This window comes from Bos mutus, chromosome 7 (assembly GCF_027580195.1).
Source record: "Bos mutus isolate GX-2022 chromosome 7, NWIPB_WYAK_1.1, whole genome shotgun sequence".
NCBI classification, from domain to species: domain Eukaryota; kingdom Metazoa; phylum Chordata; class Mammalia; order Artiodactyla; family Bovidae; genus Bos; species Bos mutus.
The window spans coordinates 58755441-58775038 of NC_091623.1; the positions used below are offsets into that span (position 1 = coordinate 58755441).

At 48.9% G+C, this 19598-nt stretch overlaps 1 non-coding gene across 1 annotated transcript; it reads left to right on the forward strand.

The window, feature by feature from the left end:
* Window positions 1-13781: 13781 nt before the first annotated feature.
* On the forward strand, window positions 13782-13853 carry TRNAC-ACA (transfer RNA cysteine (anticodon ACA)). The gene has a single exon. It is a non-coding gene; the product is annotated as a tRNA-Cys (tRNA).
* The last annotated feature ends 5745 nt before the right edge of the window (window positions 13854-19598 follow it).

A 19598-nucleotide genomic window follows, 5' to 3' on the forward strand; every position in this document is an offset into this window, starting at 1 on the left:
ATCTTCTGCCTCTGTTATTCTACTATTTGTTGGCTCCAGAGTGTTTTTAATTTCATTTATTGCATTATTCATTATATATTGACTCTTTTTATTTCTTCTAGGTCCTTGTTAAACTTTTCTTGCATCTTCTCAATCCTTGTCTCCAGGCTATTTATCTGTGATTCCATTTTAATTTCAAGATTTTGGATCAATTTCACTATCATTATTTGGAATTCTTTATCAGATAGATTCCCTATCTCTTCCTCTTTTGTTTGGTTTGGTGGGCATTTATCCTGTTCCTTTATCTGCTGGGTATTCCTCTGTCTCTTCATCTTGTTTAAATTGCTGAGTTTGGGAGTCCTTTCTGTATTCTGGCAGTTTGTGGAGTTCCCTTTATTGTGGCGTTTCCTCGCTGTGTGTGGGTATGTAGAGGTGGCTTGTCAAGGTTTCCTGGTTAGGGAAGCTTGTGTCGGTGTTCTGGTGGGTGGAGCTGTATTTCTTCTCTTTGTTCAGTCGCGCTATGGGGAGGGAGGGAGGGATGCTGCAAACAAATGACACTGGCGTGCGCCGCAGTGCCTCAGCCACACTGGGTCTGCCCCGCTCACGGCGCTGTGTAGCCTCCCTGCCCACACTGCTCAGGCTCTAGGTTGTTCCGCCGGGAACAATCCGAGGCTGGCCCTGGGTTGCATGCACCTCCCAGGTCCAAGCCGCTCAGGTTCAGGCACTCAGGTAGTCCTCAGAGGCGCAGACTCAGTTGGGGCTGCGTTTTGTGCTCTTCCCAGGTCCGAGCAGCTCAGGTGATGAGGTGTTTGGCGAGCGCCAATGCTGCGACTTATCGCCTCCCCGCCACTTGGTTATCTGGGTGTAAAACCGGCGCACCTTCTCAGGCAGATGTTAACCGTCCAGACCCCCAATAAGTTTTAGTTAGCAAAGAAGCCAGTTTTATAGATAATGTCTCTCTGGGGCTGCAATTGCCCCCTTCCGGCTCTGGCTGCCTGTCACCGGAGGGGGAAGGTTTGCAGCCGGCTACCTCTGTTTAGTCCTTTGTTCCGTGCGTGGGCTGGCGGTGTCTTAGGTTAGGGCTGGCTTTTCGCATGGTAGATATCCCACAGTCTGGTTTGCTAGCCCAAATTATTTCGCTCAGATAGTGCTCAAGGTATTCAGGCCAGATTCTTACTCTCAGCGATGCAGCCCGCGCCGCGCCTCCCTGCCCAACCCCCGCTTGCTAATGGCGGATGCAGGCGTCTGCGCTGCTTCTCCGCTGGAGGAGTTACCGTAGGGCTCGCAATCTGTGAGTTTTAATTGTTTATTTATTTTTTCTCCCTGTTATGTTGTCCTCTGTGCTTCCAAAGCTCGGCACGGATTCGCAGTGAGAAAGTTTCTGGTGTTTGGAAACTTCTCTTTTTTAAGACTCCCTTCCCGGGACGGAACTCCGTCCCTCCCTCTTTTGTCTCTTTTATTGTCTTTAATATTTTTTCCTACCTCCTTTCGAGGAGTTGGGTTGCTTTTCTGGGTGCCTGATGTCCTCTGCCGGCATTCAGAAGTTGTTTTGTGGAATTTACTCGACGTTTAAATGCTCTTTTGATGAATTTGTGGGGGAGAAAGTGTTTTCCCCATCCTACTCCTCCGCCATCTTGGCGCCTTCCCCCAGCCCCTGGTTTTTGGAGGCATAGCTTCTTTTCAGCTCAGATGGCACCTCCTCAGGTGTGTTTACCTCACTTCCAACTCTCCTCCATCATTTCCTTGTTGTTTTTCAAACACGCTGAGCATGTTCGTGCCTCAGGTTCTTTGTCCCGGCTGTTTCTTCTGTTTGGAACACCCTTTGTTCACATGAAGGCTCTTTCCTTCATTTTTTTCAGGTCTCAGCTCAAGTGTCACCATCACCGTATTAGCTAGTATTTCCCTCCACCGGTTACTTCCAGAGCCCCTCCTCCCTGATCTATTTTTCTCCCACTGAGAATTTATTGGCTAGATAGATTATAATCCATTGGTTTAACTGTTTCTTGCCTGTCTGCACCCAAGACTGTCAGGTATTGACTGTTTTTGGTCCCTGCTCTGTCCCCAGCTCCTAGAACAAGGCCTGGCTCACAGCATGTGGCCAGTTGTTTGTGGAATCAATGAATTGTATGGTGAATCAGAAGATTCCAGAATGACCGCTCAGACCTCTATCATTGTGGAAACTTGGGGTTTGCTGCTGAATCTTAGGCACAGAATCTTAGAACTGTCACCAAATCTTAGAATAAAAAACAGCATTCTTGGAATCTTCTGCCTCTGATTCCCTCTGTTTCTTCCTAAGCATGGTTCTCTAGCCCACCTTCATTACCTCCTGTGATGGGGACCTCATTACTGCTTAAGGCAACCCATCCAGGTTTTGGATAGTTCCACTGGTATGAAAATCCTTCCTTAAGAACTAAGCCCACATTTTTCACCTTATGATACCTTTTGTTGTTTGATTTTTCTTCCAATTGTAAAGACAGTGGTGGTGTTTGGTCATTAAGTCATGTCCAACTCTTTGCAGCCCCATGGACTGTAGTCCACCAGGCTACTCTGTATATGGGATTTCCCAGACAAGAATACTGGAATAGAAGCTTTGGTTTCAGAACTTCCCTTCCCCAGCTTCCTTCAAAACCAGTCAACTCTCTCTCCCTGCTGGGAATTGGTGGGGAGGGGTGGAAGGGATTTGAGGGAAAAAACAAACAAACCTGTTTTCTGAGGCTCAGTTGCCCATTCTTTAGCCTTCCCTGAATATTTCTGACACAGATAATACCTGAGGTGTTAGCTGATAACTAAGGCGTGAGCTGATAACTAAAAGGTTAACTGATAAGAGAAGTGCTGGCTGATAGGAAAAAATCCTGGAAGAAATCTAGACTGTTAGGTAAGAACTTAAGAGCTCTGGCCAACAATCCCCTTCCTCTGTTTCTCCTTCCTTTCCTTCTCAAGCATTTCTTGAGCACCTACTGTGTGCCAGGCTCAGTGCCAGGAGTAGGAGTTACAAAGATGGATCAGATGCAATCTCCCCAGGGTGCTCGACCCTGCACACCTGAGATCTGAGCTCTCTCTGAAGCCCCAGGGCCACCAAAGTGTTTAAGACACCAAGGCACGGATCTGTGATGGTGGAATGGTGGGCTGCGGACAGGTTTGTTCCCCCAGCTGCAGTCTGCTGGTAGGTGAAGTGGACCTCTGAGTCCGTCCCTGCTCTTGGCACTTCTGGGCCAGCTCCTATCTCTCCTGTGTGGGTGGCGAGTGACTTCATCTGGCCCAATGCTGTCATTCAGCCCCAGTCAGATGGGAGACAACACGGTTGCCATGGAGACGAATATGCTTCCCCCTGGGGGTGGGACGGGTGAGCCAAAGGAGCCAGAAACGTGTGTGGATGTGTGAATTCGGCACAAAGTGACCCAGGCCTGGTGACTGAAGTTGGGGGGATGGGTGGTGGTGGAGGTTTAACTCCTTCACTGTCGCTCTCCCCTCCTCTCAACTCATGGTCTGGGGTCCTTGGGGAACACCAGGGTTTCAGCATCAGAGCTGAGAGTTGTTAGTTCGAAGTGTCTCAAGTCTGATTCTACCTCCAGGCAAACTCACCTCTCCATGCCTCAGCTTCCTCATCCAGAGAATGGGCATGAGATGATGGACTCATTTAAACATTCACTGAATGAATTCATTTATTGAAGACTGCGTGTGCTATTGTAGGGCTCCTGGGATTACACAACAAAGAATTAACAGAATTAAAGAAAAATCAGAAAGCCTTATCAGATTTATCAGAAAGCCTAATCAGAAAGAGAAGATAAGCAAAGTGAGGGATGTGATAGGGAGTGAAAGAGGGAGGCTGGGGAGCATTTAACTGAAGGTCAAGGAGGTGGTGAAAAAAAGTGACGTTTGAGCTGAGACTTCAGGGGTGAGGAGAAATCAGACATATGAATGTCTGGGAGAAAAGCTGGCCAGGTTGATGGCACAGCCTGTGCAAAGGCCCTGGGGCAGGACTGGGCCTGGTGTGTTGGTGGGACAATGAGGAAGCCCACATGGCTGGAGCAGAGTGAGCGAGGCGGGGAGAGGGAGGAGGGCAGAGCAGGGAGGTGACAGGGCAGAGCCACAGTTTTGGAAGTTCAGAGGAGGCCTTGGGCTTTTACCCCAAGGAAGGTGGGAGCCCTGGAGGGCTGTAGGCAGAGGAGATGGGGAGGTGCCTGACTCAGGTGCTCACAGGGCTCCTCTGGTGGCCACAGGGAAGACTGTGGGGAGCCAAGGAGGGAGCCTGGGGACCAAGGTGGAGGTAACTGCCCTGGTGCAGAGAAGCAATGATGGGGGCCCATCAGGTGGAGGCTTCTGCTGGCTTTGTTGAATCTTTTATCATGGTTGTGCTGGAACATTTACATATTGAAATACACAGAATTTTATGGAAAAGAACTTTCTTTTTATTTCTCCTTTATATTATAACCAGCAAGTTATGATTTTTGAAATTACATGTGTTGGTCAGTTATGTTGTCTATGAATTTTACTCTTGGATGGGCTGAGACTGGGGGGGCCCTTGCTGTGGATCCATGTTATCAGGCCTGGCTTATAGGAAGGATTCAGCAATCCTTGGAGTCCCAGGAGAGAGGTGGGAGGGAGGGAGAGTCCTCTCCAGGCTCCTGGGTATTCCAGACACCTTGCAGCCCCACAACTCAAGGACTCAATCATGGCTTCCCCATAGGTTTCTTTTTATGGATGGGAAACAGATCAGAGAGACACAGCCTATTATAGTGAAAGTAATTTATTTATTAAGATTAATTTTTGGCTGCACTGGGTTTTTGTGGCGGCACGCAGGCTTTCTCTAGTTGTGGTAACCGGGGGCTGGTTTTTGTTGCCGTGCACAGGCTTCTCAGCACAGTGGCTTCTCTTGTGGAGCACAGGCTCTAGGGCTCTCAGGCCCTAGTAGTTGTGGCTTCTCGGGCTCAGCAGTCATGGTGCACAGGCTTAGTTGTCCCATGGCATGTGGAATCTTCCCAAACCAGGGATCGAACCCATATCCCCTGCATTGGCTAGTGACAAATTCTGGCTCTGCTTTGGGAGTGGGGGAGCCTGCTCCTCACTCCCAGTCTGAACCCACCCCAACATATTTCCTGGTCTACGGTGACCCTGAGCTGGTTAGTGGGACTGTCACATCCTTCAGCTACAGTGATTGGTTCAGAGGTGGCCATGTGACCTGAGTCAAGCCAGTCAGAATTAGCCATGGTCTTCACTGGAACCCCTAGGCAGGACGGTTTTCATTTCTGCTTGCCAGGCTGCCTGGGAAGAGAAATAAGCCTGGAGTTTGGGGAATCTTTTGACTCTATGAATGGGGGCCTGTGAATGAAGCTCACCCAGAGGAAAGTCAAACTGAGACACTGAAATAGACCTCCAATAACATCAGCTCAACTCCTGGATCCAGCTATGCCTGAAGCTGCACCCTGGAATTTTTCAGTTGCTGCAATCTGTTTATATGGTCTTCCCCTCACCTCCCTCCTGCCAAAAGTGAAAGTGAAAATTGCTGTCATGTCCAACTCTTTGCAACCCCATGGACTATACATGCCATGGAATTCTCTAGGCCAGAATACTGGAGTGGGCAGCCTTTCCCCTTCTCCTGGGGATCTTCCCAACCCAGTGAATGAACCCAGGTCTCCAGCATTGAGTGTGGATTCTTTACCAACTGAGCCACAAGGGAAGCCCAAGAATACTGGAGTGGGTAGCCTATCCCCTGTCCAGCAGATCTTTCTGACCCAGGAATTGAACCAGGGTCTCCTGCATTGCAGATTCTTTACCAACTGAACCATCAGGAAAGCCCTGTTTTTCCCCCAGAACTGTTTAATTTCCATTGCTCACAACCAAAACAGAGCCAAGGCAACAGGTTTCATCTCTGAAACTCCATGCCCTATCCCAGTGCCAGCCTTTCCTCTTGTGTTGGGCCAACATTATAAAAGGATACAAGGAAACTTTGGGGGATGAAATTTATTATTTTGATTGTGGTAATCATTTCATGAACATATACATATGTTATAACCCATCACAAATGTGTTTGTGTTGGCCAAATTGCATGTCAATTATGCCTCAAAGGAGTATGTTTTAAAAATAGCATCAGTATCATTGTCTCAGTGCCTGGATCTAGCCATACCTGAAAGAAGAGAACTTTGGACTTTTCAGATACAGAAGGCAGTACATGTTCTCTTGGGGAAAGAATAATAATTGTATTGATTTTATTTTATTGTCTGTCTTACATCACAACCTAGATATAAGAGTAGGCCAAGAGAGACTTCCCTGGTGGTCCAGTAGTTAACAATCTGTCTTCCAGTGCAGAGGACATGGGTTCGATCCCTGACTGGAGAATAAAGATCCCAGGGGCAGTGGGGCAACTAAAACTGCATGCCACAACTAGAGAGCTGGCACACCGCACCTACTGAGCCTGCATGCTCTGGAGCCCATGTGCTGTAACTGGAGAAGCCTGTGCATGCCACAACTGTGGAAAGTCAGTGCACTTCAAGGAAGAGTTCATGCGGCCAAAAAAAAAAAAGAGAGAGAGGCCAGAGAAGGCAGAGGTATGATTGATGCCTCGAAAAATGTGTCCAGAAAACTGCTGTGGATAAAAAGTTGATATCCAGGCTCAACTGGGAAACCGTTCAACAGGTGTCTCTTTTGCAGGCCTTGTCAGAGCCTTTAATGTACAAATGGAACCACTCTGAGGATTTCTCTATGCGATATTCCAGCTGTCCCAGCAAGATTGGGTCCCAGATGCTCACAGTAGTCACTGCTCATCGATGCCCCCATATTGCCCCTTCTCTTACCGGTCTCCCTCTCCCCTCCCTTTCTGCTGCTTCCAGGAATCATCACCCACATGACACTTCCTCCTCCCAGACAGCCCCTTGCAGTGCTCTCTCAGAACCCAGAGCCCCAAGCCCCCTCCCTCTTGGACCAAAGATTCATTTGCTCTCCTACCCACCTCCATTGGAAAACACTAGAAAGGCCAGAAGACACTGTTCCTTCGAGCCCAGGGAGAAATTCTCTCACAATGGCACCCTCTCAAGAATCCTTCCTCCGAGCCTTTGCCTATGCTGCGCACCCCTGCCTCGGATGCCCTTCCTTTCTACCTAACCAAATCCTCAGTCAGCACGGCAGGATTCCCCTCAGTGACACAGCCCAGAGCAATTCTGGATCATTCCATCAATATCATTAATTTGCATGGGGAAAAATGAGTTGTTTCCCTATCTTTCATTACCTCTGATGATGCAAAGGAGAGAGTGCTGAGAGCCCTGGGGTTTTCTTGGTTGGTTGTTTTTAACCCTTTTCTCTCATACACCCTCTTGTAAACAAAGTGAGAGCAGGCTGCGGGCTCCCAGCCTCGAGCAGGCAGCGACTCCTCCTCACTAGACGGAATGACTGTGTTTTGTTTCCATCCAGTGTGTTCTGCCACCCACCTTGTATTTGGGCAGGTGCAATCAGCTTTCCATTTGCAGGAGGGAAGCAGAGACTGTTTTTAAGTACACTTACTTGAGAAGATGTGAGTCAGTGGAAGGCAGATATCAAGTCAATTGTGGAATAGGTGTGTGCTGATGTGGCAACAACCATTACCAGTAATGCTTGGGAAATGCTCACCTCTTTCAGAAAGCCTTCCCAGATTGCCCCTGGCCAAGCTGGCAGGGTCTCTGCTCTGCCTCCCAAAGCCCCGCCCCCCCCCCAACTTTGCTATGAGGCCCCTCATGGTGATACAGGCAGGGTGCAATTTCCATCCCCAAAAGGCACCCTAAAGTGGGCGACAGGTGTCTCTGGGCCTCAGTGTCCCTGCTCGTGCCAGGAGGAGGGCCCTGGGGGCGGTGGCAGCACTGGGATCCAGCGGGCAGGCGCCTCCGTGCCAGCTGGGCCTGCCTCCCGCAGCTGCTGGCGTTGCCATGGTTATCTGCAAGCATTCCTCCCCCCGCCTTGCACCCCTACCCGGCAGCCCCTCACCCTCGGACCAGGCCCTTCCAGGGACCGCGGCTCCTGGGTGTCATGGAAACAGTTTCCAGGCACCCGTAGCGGGCTTTCTCATTGGTTGGATGAGCCTGCAGGCAAAGGTCACCCCCAGGGTCACTGCCAGGGCCTGGAGCTGCATTTCTTCGAGGTCCCCAGGCTCGCAAAGCGGCTGTCCCCTGTGAGATGTTGATTTATAACTCACTCATCCCTGGGGCTGCTCAGAATATCAGGAGCCACCTGGGTGGGGCAGGGACCTTTAGCCCCTCCCTGCTAAACCCCCAAAGTCCCCAAGAAAAACCTCTGTTCAAAGTCAGCACGCACTGAGCTCGCTCTGCAAACGTGAGAGGAGAAGAGCCACCAGGCAGCCCCTCCCCCTTCTTCTAGAATCTTCTCTCGGCACAGGTGGCTGCTCTGCACAGAGTAGGGGCTGAGAGCCAGGACCCTGTACTCAGGAGCAGAGGAGAGCGTGGCTGGCACTGGGCCCTGGGGGATTTGAGAAATAAATTTTTTTAAAAAAGAAATAAAACAACACTAATAACAACAGCAACTAGCACTTCTTAGGACAATTCCCATGTGCCCAGCTCTGTCTTAGAATAAACAGCACAGAGACTTCGCTGGGGGTCCAGTGGTTAAGACTCCATGCTTCCACTGCAGGGGGCTCAGATTCAGTCCCTGGTTGGGGAACTAAGACCCGAGAAATAAACAGCATAGAAACTCAGTTAATCCTTCTAACAGATTAAGTGGTAGATGTCATTACCCCCATTTTAGAGATGGGGAAACTGAGGCTCAGAGAGGGCAAATACTTTTCCCAATGTCACACAGAATGAGTACAAGTGGAAATCTGGGTTTTGAACTCAGGCCACCTGGCTCCAGAGTCAAGTTTTCACCACTAGGCTCTTTAGTGCCTCTGATAATGTGATTGGATGTCCCGAGGTGCCATCTACCATTGATGATGGGGCAGGGGTCTAAGACTAAGAGAGAGATGCCAAGAGAGGTTTGGGACATTGGGTAGCCAGAGGGGAAGATGGGCACTGCCAAAGGGTGGTTTGTGGGGCTTCAGACCCTTCTAAAATCTCCATCAGGGACCATGGAGCCACCCCCAAGGAAACTGAAAACCCACATTTAAGAAGTGGATATGCTGGGCAAACCCACACTCAAGACAGTCCCCGACCCCCAGCCATTGCATCCCTTTCAAACAGACTCTGTAGCTGGACTCCTGATCCATGGAAATTCTAGAAGGACACCCAGGCCAAGAGGGGTCTGAGGAAGAAAAGCAACAGGGCAGCAGATGCTTTATGATAGCTCCTGTGTGTCCAGCCCTGTGCTGAGATGTCCCCAAGGGACCCCAGGACGGCAGGGATGCAGAGCTGGACACAGACTCACCCAGCCCCTCAGGGTCAAGGTCAGGGAACCCAGGGGGCTGGGAGACTGGAAGGAACTAGGGCTCAGAGCATTAGCAGAAGTTTGCCAAGCAAAGAGAGGCGAGTACTGGGTGGAAGGCAGGCAAACCCATGGGATGAGAGGAGCGTGGAAGAGATAGGGGTCAGGGAGGATGGGCAGATTGCTATAGGCTGTATGTTTGTGTCCTGTCCAAACTCATATGTTGAAACCTAATCCCTAATGTGATGGTACGAGGAGGTGGGGCCTCTGGGAGGTGCTTAGGTCATAAGGGTGGAGTCCTTATTAATGAGATTAGTGCCCTTATACTGGGCTTCCCAGGTGGCAAAGAACCTGCCTGCCAGTGCAGGAGACATAGGAGACAAGAGTTCGATCCCTGGGTCAGGAAGATCCCCTGGAGAAGGAAATGGCAACCCACTCCAGTATTCTTGCCTGGAGAATCCCATGAGCAGAGGAGCCTGGTGGGCTGCAGTCCATAAGGTCACAAAGAGTCGGACACCGCTGAAGCGACTTAACATGCACGCACGCCCTTATACATGAGACCCCAGCGTGCCCCCTTACCCTTTCTGCCATGTGAGGACACAGTGAGAAGATGACTGTTTTTATGGAACAGGAAGCACATCCTCAGCAGGCACCAAATCTGCCAGTGTCTTTTTCTAAAAAAAATATTTATTTATTTGGCTGCACCGGGTCTTGGTTGTGGCACAGCGTATCTTCAATCCTCATTGTGGCATGCAGATTCCTTGGTTGCAGCACACAGAAGCTTTAGTTGTGGCATGCGAACTCTTAGTTGCAGCATGTGCGATCTAGTTCCCTGACCAGGGATTGAACCCGGACCCCCTACATTGGCAGCACAGGGTCTTAGCCACTGGACCACCAGTGAAGTCTCTCTTCCTGCATCTTGATCTTGGACTGCCAGCTTCCAGAACTATGAGAAGTAAATGTCTTGTTTATGAGCACCCAGTCTATGGCATTCTGTTGTAGCAGCCTAACCTTAGATTGACTAGGCAAGGGAAATCGGGAGGGCTTCTTGGAGGAGGTGATATTTGAGCAGAGACTTGGAGGATGAGGAGGAGCTGGCCATGGGGAGATCTGAGAAGACTGTTCCAGGCAGAGGGAACAGCATGGGCAAAGACTTTGAGGCCAGACCATGCCTGGTGTGTTCTGAGTCCAGCAGGGAGGTCGGTGTGGCTGGCACAGTAAGAGGGGACAGGGGCAGGGAGATAGCTGGGACTAAACCACAGGGATGCTACTGCACTGGTCCCAACAAGCGATGATGGTGGCTGGGCCTTGGCAGAGGCAGGAGTGGGATGGAGTCATGTGCGTGGATTCAGGTTATCATTTGGAGATAATGCCCCAGACTTAAGATTCCCTGGTAGCTCAGATGGTAAAGAATCTGCCTGCAATGCAGGAGACCCGGGTTCAATCCCTGAGTCAGAAAGATCCCCTGGAGAAGGGAATGGCTCCCCGCTCCAGTATTCTTGGTTGGAGAATTCCATGGACAGAAGAGCCTGGGAGGCTACAGTCCATGGGGTCGCAAAGAGTTGGACGTGACTGAGCGACTATCATTCACTGATGGAAGGAAATGAGGAGGGAGGGGATGAAAGAATTAGGGAAGGCAGTCAGCTCTGGGACCCTTTCCTCCCTAGCCCAGAGAAATCATCAGACAGGTTTTGGCTGCAGACAGATGGTGAGACCCGGAGGCGACTCAGGGCCACCTAGCCTCCCAGAGATGTCATTGTGCCTGGTGGTGTCCCAGCTCCTGCCAGCTGCTGCAATATGCGGCCCAGATGTTCCATCCTGGGGACATCTGTGCTGGGCCTTCCCCGGCATCAAGCGGGTTTCATCTGCAGCAGTGACGACATCTAGGATGCCTCAGATGGGGGAGGACGTGTGTTAGTGTTAGTTGCTCAGTTGTATCTGGCTCTTTGTGACCCCATGGACTGTAGCCCACCAGGCTCTTCTGTCCATGGGATTCTCCAGCCAAGAATACTGGATTGGGTTGCCATTCCCTCCTCCAGGGGATCTTCCTGACCCAGGGATTGAACCTATGTCTGCTGAATTGCGGGCAGAGGTTTTATCACCCGAGTCACCAGGGGAGGTGGTGGGGGGGAGCCCAAGAGGAGGACCCTTGTTTGACCAGGATGGTGTCGCCAGCACTCATGGTGGGGGGTTGTGAGCAGCAGAACCCAGAGTGGTTGGCATGGTGCTGGGTTTGGGGTTTTGGGGCTGCACCAGGTCTTAGTTGTGGCACACGAGATCTTTGATCTTCCTTGCAGCATGCAAGATCTAGTTTTCCTGACTAGGGATGAAAACCAGGCCCCCTGCATTAGAAGCTTGGAGTTTTAGCCACTGGACTACCAGGGAAGTCCCTGGACTTGCGGTCTTAAACTGTCAGATATGAACCACTTCCCAGAAGAAGGGAAGGCTGGGGTCCCATTCCAGGTGCTTGGGGCTCACAACCTCCGATGGCAAATTCTACCTCCAAGGCGTTGCTGCACCATTCCCAACCCAGAGTGGTCTATTCACTCCCCGCTTCACTCAATCCCTCAACAAGTGTGTATTGAGCACCTACTGTATACCAAGCCCTGTTCCAAGCACCAGGAAGATATCAGTAGCTGAAACAGACCAACAAAATAAACCAAACAACCAACCGATTGACCCCTGACCTCAAGGAGTTCAGTCTGGTGTAGGAGACAGGCAATAAACTAATGAATGAGCAAATAAATTATTTTCAAGGAATGTAAGTCCTAGGAGGAGACAGAACATGATCTGATGTGAAAGAAAGGACGAGGAAGCTCCTTTAGCTGGGGGTAGTCAGGGAGAGCTGCTGGGAGGAGGTGGCATTAAACCAAAGCAGGAAGAAGAGCCAGCCATGGGAAGAATGAGGAGAGGTCCTTCAGGATGGAGGGAACAAGTGCAAAGGCTGTGGGGCAGGATCGTGCCTGGCAGGTAGGCAAAAGAGCAAGGGGACCTTTGTAATAGGTACTAGTGAACCGGGGGAGAGAAGGAGATGAGAGATAGGAGGTGAGTAGCAACTGTAGTGGTGGAGGTGATGGTGATGGTAAGTGTGGATTTATCCAGGTGTGGGGAGGAGGAGCAGGTATGTGCAGGATCTTTGCCAACAGACCTCAGAGAAGGTAAGGCATTTGCCTGCAGACACACAGCAACAAAGGCACCAGCTTGGCCTTTCCCCACAACCCTGAAACTCTGAGGCCCTAGAATCCTCGATAGGAACTTTTCTCCAAGTAAAAAAAAAAGTTTTGTTTTTTTTTTTTCAATTTGAAAAAGCTCTGCTAGCCCAGCTCTGTCAGATCTCTCAGCTGTTCCAGGAGGCGGTGGAGGAAGAAGAGGGGAAGGAAGAAAGGAAAAAAAAAAAAAAAAGCGCAATATTTCTATTGTCCTTATCTAAATAAATTGAGATGTATTTGTGAAAGTGTCAAGGAAACCTCCAGGAGCGAAACTATAAAATCACACAGCTGCTCAGAGGGCCCGTGACAGACAGCTCAGATTAATGTAGCTGTATTTTTATGGTCTGTTAACAGTTGATATGGGTTTTAAATATATTATCTTCCATTGTATTGTCTGTCATTTTAAAAACTGCTCATGTCTCCTGTGTTTGCTTTTAAAAGGTTCTTATAGAACATTCCACCACTGAGCTCCCAAATCTTTTTTTTTCTCCTCCTGTAGATATATCATCACAGATCTTCTTCTCGCCCTCCGCCCCCTGAGTGAGGTTTTCCCTGGTACTTTCATGGGTAATTTACCACAGAACCTATTGGAACCCCTTGAGTTTCTTAATTCAGGGAGCAGCTGCAGGAGGCTGGATTCTTGTCTGGCTGGGGATTTCTGAGATACATACATGGAGCGGCTCCAGATGGGCTATGTTTCCACATCTAACAAAAGGGGCCTGACCTTGGAGGGCTCCAGAATCTGTTTCTGGAGACTTGTAGCAGTTGGCTAATGCTGTGAGAGTGCCACATAACAAACATTCCCCACCCTGCAGTCTCAGGGGCTTATAACAGCAATCGCTGATTTCTGGCTTCCAGATCTCCACTCTCCCTCTTGGTGAACTCATCCGCTGCCACAGCTTTGGAGGTTCCTGCCAAATCAGATCCCAAACCCTGAACAGCTTTCTGTGCTCCAGTCCAGGATGGCCAGTACGTCCGTCCTCAGGTAGGACTCAAATGGAGCTTAGAATCTTCATTACAGACCTTCTTATTCTCTACTTGGGAATGGCCCCATCAACCTCCCTTGCATACCCTTTGATCAAAGACCTGGGCATCCACTGCCCTTCCTCCCACATCCTCACCCATCACCTGTCAGTTTCCACATCTGGCTCATCCTGTCCTGTAAATCTCTCTCTTATCCATCCACTCCCTTCCATCCCCATAACCTCTGATCCACTCAATTCCACCTTAATTTTATCTCTGGACAACAGAAAGGCTTCCCTGGTAGCTCAGATGGTAAAGCATCTGCCTACAATGCGGGAGACCCAGGTTCAATCCCTGGGTTGGGAAGATCCCTTGGAGAAGGAAATGGCAACCCACTCCAGTATTCATACATGGAAAATCCCATGGACTGAGGAGCCGGGTGGGCAACAGTCCATGCCACCTGTTTCCTGGTCTCATGGCCTCCATTTCTCTTCCCTTCCAATTTATTCTCCCTACAGTAACTAGAACACTTAAAAAAATTAAACCTGACCAAACCTCTCTTCAGCCCAAACCCTTTCATAGATCCCCAGGGGATAAAATCTAAGTCCTCAACCTGCTCTTTAATATCTCCATATAGGACCCCTGTTAAGTCTTTCTTGTTCTTTCTAAATTCTCTCCTGCCATAATTCCACAATCAAGCCAGCCTGTTTTACTAATTCTCACCGGCTCCCTCCCCTAATTCCCAGCTCTTTCAACATCTAAACCTTTGCACATGCTGTTCCTTCTGCTTGGAATTCCCTTCCATCTCACAAACTCCTATGCATCCTGCATGACCCAATCTCCATTGCCCTTCCTCCATCAGAGGGAACCTTTGATCTATTTACCACTCTACAACCAGGATTTGTAGCTCCCACAAGCGGAAAGCAAATTCTGCATTTGCTTGTTGCCTTTCCAAATAGACAATGACTTTCCTGTGGGCAGGGGCTGCATTTTTCTCTTATGAGCACTACCAACCCTCACCCCAGAAATGAGAATGGCTCTAACTACACAGAGAAGAGAAGACGGTCTAGAATAGGGCATTAATTACAGAGTTCAGATGATTAGCAGCAAGGCTGGTAGACTGCAGAAATGCAGGCGACCACGGAACCATATATAACGAGGTACTAATTGTGCAGGAAAGACAATTAGGGAGGGAGGTTTTGAGTCACTGGTTCCATGGCCTGGACAATTAGACATTGGGCCATATATAAAAGATGTGGTAATCGCTTTGTTCAGACGATTAACGGGGCACTCGGGAAATCATAAAGCAAAATGCCACCACGCAGCCAGGAACAAAGCCAGGTGGTACAGTCTTGGGGACCAGAGTCTGACTGTCCAGACTCAAATCTTCCTGCAGGACCTGGAGCAAGAGACTTCCCCTTGCTAAGCCTCATTCTTCTCATCTGTAAAATGGGGATATCCATGATGCCTGCCCCAGTGGGTTGACTGAGTCCATGTGGATGATGTCACACAAAAGCATCATTGTTACAAACAGCAGCAAGGCATCCTGCTAGGAGATGCTCTTTACCAAGTCCTGGATGGAGCAAGATATTAACCACCCGGGGACTTCCCTGGTCGTCCGAGTGGCTACAACTCCACACTTTCAATGCAGGGGGCCCAAGTTCAATCCCTGGTCAGGGAACTAGATCCCACATATCACAACTAAGAGTTCGTATGCTGCAACTAAAAATTCCACATGTGGACTTCCCTGGTGGCTCAGTGGTAAGGAATCTACCTGCCAATGCAGAAGACACGGGTTCAACCCCTGGTCCAGGAAGATCCCACATGCCCTGGAGCAACTATACCCATGTGCACACTATTCAACCTGCTCTTTAGAGCCCGCTAGCTGCAACTACTGAAGTCCATCTGCCTAGAGCCCATGCTCCGCAAGAAAAGCCACTGCAACGAGAAGCCTGTGCAAGGCAACTGGAAAGTAGCCCACACTCATCGGAACTAGAGAAAAATCCCCAGTCAAAAGATCCCATATGCCACAACTAACACCCAGCACAGCCAAATAAATAAGTAAAAAATTTTTAAAGATATTAACCACCCAGCCCAGACAGTTCAATGGCACTGTGATGAAGAGAAAAATCAAATGATGGATACAGAAGCTGGGAGATCTAATGGGGTGAAAGTTACTCACTGAAGACGATACAGAGGTGGCCAGAGTGACTGTCACCCTCTCCCAGGCCTTATAACCCACCACATGTGGATCTGCCCTGAATTTTATGTTCCTTGGGGACCATGAAGCTGGGCTCAATGGAGCAAACAGACCTGAGTTTGAGTCCTGGTAATGTCATTTTGGGCAAGTGTTTTCCCCTGGCTGAGTCTCAGTTTCCTCATCTGTAAAATGGGTGCAATTACTATATCCATCTCTCCAGATTCAATAAGATGTCACACACAAAGCTCTTAGCCACCTGCCCAGCACAAAGTAGAATGTGATACCCAACGACTGTTCTATAATTGTTAATTAACATCGTGTATTATTGTTCTCATGACTGTCATCCACTGAAATGTTTCTCATGTTTTCCCCATGACTGTGTCTGGGCTCCAAAGCAGAGATGTGGTAGGATTCAAACATGTACACAGAGAAGCTTGATAAAATAGGAGTCGTTCCATTCAGAGCAAGATTTCTCTGGGTGGAGAGCAGTGGAGGTTTCTCTGAGCAGCCAGGTTGCCAGTGTCCTCATGGTGAGTGATGGCTGGGTCAGCCTGAGGCTGCCAGAGTTAGATGAGAAGGAGTCAGACATGGAAAGATCTGGGAGAGGTCACTCCAGGCAGAGGGCACAGCCAGTGCAAAGGTCCTGAGGTAGGATTGTTCCTGGTATGTTCAAAAAACAGTGAGGGGCTTCCCTGGTGGCTCAGTTGAATCCTCCTGCCAATGCAGGAGACGCAGGTTCAATCCCTGATTCAGGAAGATCCCACACGCCGTGGAGCGACTAAGCCTGTGCGTCACAGCTGTTGAGCCTGTGCTCTAGAGCCCACGAGCTGCAACTGCTGAAGTCCGCGCACCCCAGAGCCCATGCTCCACATTAAGAGAAACCACCGCAATGAGGAGTCCAAGCACAGCTAGAAGGTAGCCCATACTTGCTGCAACTAGAGAAAAGCACACACAGCAACCAAAACCCAGCACAGCCAAAAAAATAAGTAAAATTTTATATAAAGAAAAAAAAAAGGAACAGTGAGGATATATACCCCAAATAATTGAAAGCAGGAACTCAAACAAATACTTTTCCACCCATGTTTATAGCATGATTCACAGTAGCCAAAAGGTGGGGACAACCCAAGTGTCCCCAGACAGATGATGAATAAATGAATTATGGTCTATCCATCCAGTGAAATATTTTCAGCCTTAAAAAGGAAGGAGATTCTGACACCTGCTACAGCATGGATGAACCTTGAGAACATTATATTCAATAAAATAAGCCGGACACAGAAGGACACACAGTGTCTGATTTCACTCACAGGAGGTCCCTACAGGACTCATATCCACAGAGACAGGAAGTAGATGGTGGAGCCAGGGGCCGTGGCAGAGGGGTGGGGAGTGCGTGTTTCATGGGGACAGAGTTCTGTTTGGGAAGATGAGAAAGTTCTGGAGATGATGGTGGGGATGGTTGCCCAACAATGTGAATGTGCTTAATGCCACTGAAAGTGGTTACAATGGTAAATTTTATGTTATGTATATTTTACCACAATAAAATAAATAGATGAGTTTTTAACAATGACAATGATAATAAACATTGAGGAGGCTGGGTGGCTGGAGGGGAAGTGAGGGCAGGGAGGGGCCATTATTAAATACCATCTCTCCCTCCCTCTCTCCCAGCCCCAAGCCTCCACCATCTACTTCCGGTCTCTGTGGATCTGACTCCTCCAGGGACCTCCTGTGAGTAGAACCAGTGTTTGTCCTTCTGTGTCCGGCTGATTTCACCAAGCATCATGTCCTAAGGCTTCATGCGTGTTGCAGTGGGTGTCAGAATCGCCTTCCTTTTTAAAGATTGAATAACATTCCATTGTATGGATGGACCCTAATTTGTTTATCTGTCAACTGTGGACAGATACCTGATTTGTCTCCTGTGAATAATGCTGCTGTGAGCACAGGTGTGCAACTAGGTCTCTGAGTCCCTGCTTTCAAATATTTGTTTGTTTGTTTGTTTGTTTTGGCCATGCCACCTGGCATATGGGATGTGGGATCTTAGTACCCCAACCAGGGATCAAAGCCACGGCCCCTGCAGTGAAAGCACAGTCTTAACCACTGCACCTCCAGCTTCTTGTTCAGTCACTAAGTCATGTCTGTCTCTTTGCAACCCCATGGACTGCAGCACGCCAGGCTTCCCTGTCCTTCACTATCTCCCAGAGCTTGTTCAAACTCGTGTCCATTGAGTCGGTGATGCCATCCAACCATCTCATCCTCTGTCACCCTATTCTCCTCCTGCCCTCAATCTTTCCCAGCATCAGGGTCTTTTCCAATGAGCTGGCTCTTTGCATCAAGTGACCAGAGTACTGGAGCTTCAGCTTCAGCATCAGTCCTTCCAGGGAAGTCCCTCAAATTTTTTGTTTCTACCCACAGGTGGAATTGCTAAATCAAATGGTAATTCTGTGTTTAATTTTTGACAGACCACTGTACTGTTTTGTCACTTCCTTTTAATTTGGTTTTGGTGTCTTTTTATGTATAGAAGTTTCCAGTTATAATCCTGTATATCACTCTGAATCCAGGCAGGCTGGGAAGGACGGTGAGGTCGATTGTGTAGGCTGATGAACAGCTAAGGACTGCATTGGGTGTGCCCCTCCCTGGCCCTGGAGAAGACCCAGGGAGGGAGTATGGCTTCAGCGATTGCACACCCCAAAGAAGAACTGATACTAGAAGAAGCAGGAGGGGGTTCCTAAATCAGAAATTAAAATGAATTATGGAAAATAAAGCATGTGGACATGTGTTTTGTGTCCACCTGATTTGTGTGAAGGAGATCAGCCCTGGTTTTTCTTTGGAAGGAATGATGCTAAAGCTGAAACTCCAGTACTTTGGCCACCTCATGGGAAGAGTTGACTCATTGGAAAAGACTCTGATGCTGGGAGGGATTGGGGGCAAGAGGAGAAGGGGACGACAGAGGATGAGATGGCTGGATGGCATCACTGATTCGATGGACCTCAGTCTGAGTGAACTCCGGGAGTTGGTGATGGACAGGGAGGCCTGGCATGCTGCGATTCATGGGGTCACAAAGAGTCGGGCATGACTGAGCGACTGAACTGAACTGAACTGATTTGTGGATTAACTTCAGAATCTGCGATTTTTATTTGTCATCAGGCAGGAATCAGATCCATAGAGACAAGAAGTAGATGGTGGGGCCATATAGTTTAGAAGGAGCTGACATATCCTCTCCCCCAAATAGGTTCCCTTAGGAGAAACCCTGATTCCTTCACCAGCCCTTTAAGAGCCAGAGTTTTATTGAGTGTTTGCTATGTACTAGGACTTTTTTTTTTAAGGAAAAAAAATTGTTTCTGGGGAATTCTCTGATAGTCCAAGGGTTAGGATTTCACACTTTCACTACTGGGACCCGGGTTCGATCCCTGATTGGGGAGCGAAGGTCCTGCAAGCTATACAATATGCTCCCCCCACAAAAAAATTATGTTTCTCCTTTCCCTTTTGCCATTAGGAAGCTCAGATCCAAGTGGAAGGTTCAATTGTAACTACAGGACAATGCCTTATTACAGAGCCCCAAACAAAACCAGGATGCTTATTGTCAAACCACCCCTCACAAAAGCTAATGAGACAGGAACCGTCATCAACCCCATTTGAGGAGCCCCCACCCCAGCTAACCATAACGTGTGTGTGTTTCAAATGCTTTTCCGATCAGACTAAGATGATTGATCATCCTGGTTTCAGTGTTAAAACCAGGGAAGTTTTGGGCAAATCAGGACAAGCTGGTCACCCTGTATGACAGCTTAGGAAAAAAAAAATTGAAAAAGATCAAACTGCAAGCTTTTAGCACCCAGTGGCCCGCACAACTAGGATCGCTTAAATGAATCATTTAGATATCATGGAAGCAGCCGAGCCAAGTGTGTCTTTTTTGCTGAGCA